We start from the raw sequence: 5,000 nt of genomic DNA, 5'->3' as shown, positions 1-5,000 counted from the left end.
CACCCAGCTGAGTTGAGCTGAGTGCCAGCTTCCCCAGCTGAGGGAGCTAGTGATCCAGCTACTGGAGCTGACCCAAGCTAGTGTGAGCTACACTAAGCTTGTCCTAGCTGACTGAGCTGCTTCCCATCATCGTCCAGCTGCCTTAGAACTCATCCAGCTCTTATTTCCTTGTCTCCATCCGATTCTGGTCAAGTCTCAGCATACTGATGCACTTAACCATCCATTCCAGCCATGATACGCTTGTCTTTAGGTCTTACGACCTGACTAGCACGTCTCCCCGTACCATGGCTGTGCCCGAAGGCTCTATCTAGAATCAGGGACATGACAAGTCTCCCCCACTTGAGATGGATTCGTCCTCGAATCCAAGTCTAGACTTGTCTCCATCATAAACTGACCATACCACTCTGGATAGTCAGCTTTCATTCTCATCTCGGTTTCCCAAGTGACTTGTTCTTGCCCACTGCATTCCCACACGACTTTGACCATTTGAATGGTCTTGTTCCTCATTGCTTTTTCCATCCTGTCTACAATCCGAACCGGCCTTGTCTCCAAGGTGAGGTTCGTGCCTAGATCAGATGGAATTTCCGGTATCACAATGTCTTGATCTGAAAGACATTTTCTCAATTGAGACACATGGAATACATTATGAAATGCTTCCATCTCAGTTGGTAGGTTAAGCTTGTAAGCCACCGAACCAACTCTCTCAATGATCCGGAATGGACCCAAGTACCTTGGATCCAACTTCCCTCGGCCAGAAACCCTTTTCCGACCTCTGAAAGTAATCATCTTGAGGTAGACCATGTCGTCCACCTCAAACTCAACATGTTTCCTTCTCTTATCCGCATAAGACTTGTGACGGTCCTGTGCCTCCTTCATCTTGTCACGGATGAACTTAATCTTCTCCGTGGTCTCCTCCACTATCTCAGGTCCTATCATGCTGCGCTCCCCCACTTGGGTCCAGCATAATGGTGTCCTGCAGGGCCGTCCGTACAAAGCTTCGTAGGGCGACATCCCAATACTGGTATGGAAGCTGTTGTTGTAAGCAAACTCTACCAATGGCAAGTGTCTTTCCCAGGAATTTCCCCAGTCCAAGACACAAGCCCTTAACATGTCTTCCAACGTCTGGATGGTTCTTTCAGACTGACCATCCGTTTGGGGGTGATAGGCTGTGCTCATGTGCACTCTTGTTCCCAAGGCCTTTTGGAAAGCCTTCCAGAAATAAGAAGTGAACCGAGGGTCCCTATCCGACACAATACTGGCTGGTACACCATGCAGGCGTACCACCTGATCCATGTAAATCTGTACCAAGGGCTCCACACCATCAGTCTTCTTGATTGGTATGAACAGAGCTGACTTGGTCAGACGATCCACCACTACCCAAACCGAATCCTTTCTATTCCTGGTCATGGGAAAACCTGACACAAAGTCCATGGTGATGTGATCCCACTTCCATTCTGGAATAGGTAGATTCTGGAGTAATCCACTGGGTACTTGGTGCTCAGCCTTGACGAGTTGGCAAGTAGGACACTTAGCCACCCACTCGGCCACATCCGTCTTCATACGGATCCAATGATAGTACCTCTTGATATCCTTGTACATCTTGTTCAGTCCCGGGTGCACAGAGAACTTAGACTTATGAGACTGACTCATAATCTCTTCCTTTAGTTCCCTTACATTCGGAACACTGATCCTCCCATGGACCAAAATCGTACCATCACTCGCAACCTGGTACTCGGTTTTATCATTCAGAGCAACCTTCTGGAGGTTCTCATCCAAGCTTTGTGCTTGCCTGATCCTGGTAAGGAGATCAGCCTGGTTCACTGCTTCTAAACCCAACGGCTCGTCCTCGCTGGCCAGTGTGTTTAAATGCAATGTCCTAACCATCCCTTCCAGCACCTCTGCTTCCCTCTCGGCTGATACCTCAGCTCTCCTACGGCTTAAGGCATCGGCCACTAGGTTTGCTTTACCTGGATGGTAAGCAATATCCAGATCATAATCGGCCACGAACTCCATCCATCTCCTTTGCCTCAAATTCAACTCAGGTTGAGTGAATATATACTTGAGACTCTTGTGGTCGGTCAAAATCTGAACCTTGGCACCATACAAGTATGATCGCCATATCTTGAGGGCGAACACCACTGCGGCCATCTCAAGGTCGTGGGTTGGATAGTTCCCCTCATGCTTCCTCAACTGCCTAGAGGCATAAGCGATGACCTTCCCATGTTGGGTTAATACACATCCTAATCCGGTTATGGAGGCGTCTGTGTAAACCACATATGGTTGGTCTGCCTCTGGCAACACCAATACCGGTGCACTTGTCAACATGTGCTTAAGTGCAGAGAAACATTCCTCACATTTCTCAGACCATACAAACCTCACGTCTTTCCCAGTCAGTTGTGTCATAGGTTGAGCCAAGCTGGCAAACCCCTTGACAAACTTCCTGTAATAACCGGCCAGACCTAGAAAGCTCCTGACTTCAGTTGCACTCTTAGGTCTAGGCCATTCTTGTATGGCCTTAATCTTTTCCGGGTCCACGGAGACACCTTGGTCGGATACAATGTGACCCAGGAACCCAACACTTCTTTGCCAAAAACTGCACTTGCTCAATTTGGCATAGAGCTGTTGTTCCCTCAATCGTCCCAACACTGCTCTTAGATGTCTCTCATGATCCTCTTTGGTCTTGGAGTAGACCAAGATATCATCAATGAAGATGATTACAAACTCATCCAGGAAATCCCTGAATATGCTGTTCATCATCTTCATGAAAGCTGCTGGTGCATTGGTTAATCCAAATGGCATGACCACAAACTCATAGTGGCCATACCTGGTTCGGAAGGCTGTCTTCCTTACATCATTTGGTTCAATGGGAATCTGATGATACCCTGAAGCCAAATCGATTTTAGAAAACCATTTTGCACCCTTGAGCTGATCCAACAACTCATCTATCCGAGGCAATGGGTACTTGTTCTTCACAGTCACCCGGTTTAACCCTCGATAGTCAATACACAATCTGAAGCTACCATCCTTCTTCTTCACAAAGAGGACTGGTGCTCCCCAGGGTGACACACTAGGCCGTATGAAACCCTTATCCAGCAACTCTTCAAGTTGCTTCTTAAGCTCGGCCATCTCGGCAGGAGCCATTCTGTAGGGACTTTTGGATAATGGGGCCGTCCCTGGTTCGAGTTCTATTATGAATGGATCCAACCTATCAGGGGGAATGCCCTGTAGCGCCCTAAACACATCCTGGAACTCACCAACCAGCGGTATTCCCTCCGGGTCACCACCCCCTACGACCTCCTTAGTGGCGATTGTGGCCAGATAAGCCTCACAACCCTTCCTCAGCATCCTCTCAACATGGATAGCTGACACCACCAAGCATCCAGAGATCGGACGTATACCTTGGAACCTGATCGGAGCCCCACACCCACTCTCAAAAAGCACACGCCCCCGGTGACAGTCAAGAGTGGCCCGATACTTTCCAAGCCAGTCCATACCCAAGATCACCTCGTGATTCTTTAGGTGGACTACCACAAGATCCACAGGCATGACCCTGTCCTGGATCATTACTGGGACGTCCTGAATCACCCCTAGCGAATGCATCACTTGCCCACCGGCCGCATTCACTACCCCAGGACAATCCCCCGTTCCCAACTGGAACAACCCCTTTCCGAGCATCCCTGGACTCACAAAACTATGTGTAGCTCCAGTATCGAAAAGTACATGTGTTTCCACACCACCAATACTTAGGGTCCCTACACATGACCCAAACTAAGTATCTAACCGTCCTAGGTTCCATACCATGCAATTCTACTGAATTGGAAAGAATAAGATCAGACACATTACCAGTGATCGCGAGGAATGGTCCAGCCTTGTCCTCATCCTTGGACAGCTCATAGACGCGGGGTGCAGAGGTCTGACCGCGGTTCTGGTCTGGCTTGTTGCCCTCACCACGGCCCTTGCTCGACCCGGCTGCTAACTTGGGACAATCCTTACGGAGATGTCCCTTCTTTCCACAGTAGTGGCAAGTCCTGGTATCACCACCAGCTCCTTGCTCCTGTCTAGGACAGTCCCGAGCTGAGTGATCCATCTTACCACATCGAAGACAAGCTCCCATTGCTCTCCAACATTCACCTCCATGGTGTCGGCCACACTTGGGACACACAGGCCTACCACTTGAGGTTTTACCCTCTTCAGCCTGGTCCCTTTTCCTCTTCCGGTCACCACTCTGGCTTGAAGCCACCACCACACTTTTGACCTTCTGCTTATGCTCATCCGCAAGGTTGACCTCAAGCAAGGCCATCCTCTCAACCAGCTCAGACACAGTGGAGAAGGTACGGACTGAGCAATAGGTCCGGAGTTCAGCCCTAAGGCCTCTGATGAACCGGCGAACCTGAACTGCCTCGTCCTCCAACTCCTTACCCACATAGCGCCTGAGTCGGTTGAACTCTTCTTCGTACTCACGTACCGTCCTGCGTCCCTGAACCAAGTCCAGGAACTTAGCTTCCAAACGGTCCCATGCCTCAGCTGGGAAGTACTTGTGGTTGAACTCAACCTCAAAGTCCTCAAAGCGCTCTATGGTACCATTGGTGCGCTTGTCAAGAGCCAACCACCAGTTGTGGGCATCTCCCTCCAAGAAGTGAACCGCAATGTCCTTCTGGTAGTCCTCTGGGCAGCGGCTTGAGCTGAAGTTACGAGCCAACCTGCTCCTCCACTCATCCGCCTCAAGAGGGTCAACACTTCCAGCAAAGTGTTTAGTGCCCATACGAGTGATGTGCTCCAGCACCTTCAAGTAATCCACCTTCCTGGTCGCCCTAGCTGGGGGGTCAATCTCAATCACCTCAGCTTCCTGTTCCCCATGAACCGGAGCTGCTCCACCAGCTACCGGAGCTGCTGCTGCTCGGCCAGCCTGCTGGTTCCTTATAGGAATAGCAGTATGAGTCGGTATGTCCTGACCCAAAGGTGTAAACGCCTGAGTCAAAGCCAACATTTGAGTACTCATA

The sequence above is a fragment of the Brassica napus genome, unplaced genomic scaffold (genome assembly GCF_020379485.1).
Source record: "Brassica napus cultivar Da-Ae unplaced genomic scaffold, Da-Ae ScsIHWf_58;HRSCAF=98, whole genome shotgun sequence".
NCBI lineage: Eukaryota > Viridiplantae > Streptophyta > Magnoliopsida > Brassicales > Brassicaceae > Brassica > Brassica napus.
Note: the sequence above shows the minus strand (reverse complement) of the source record.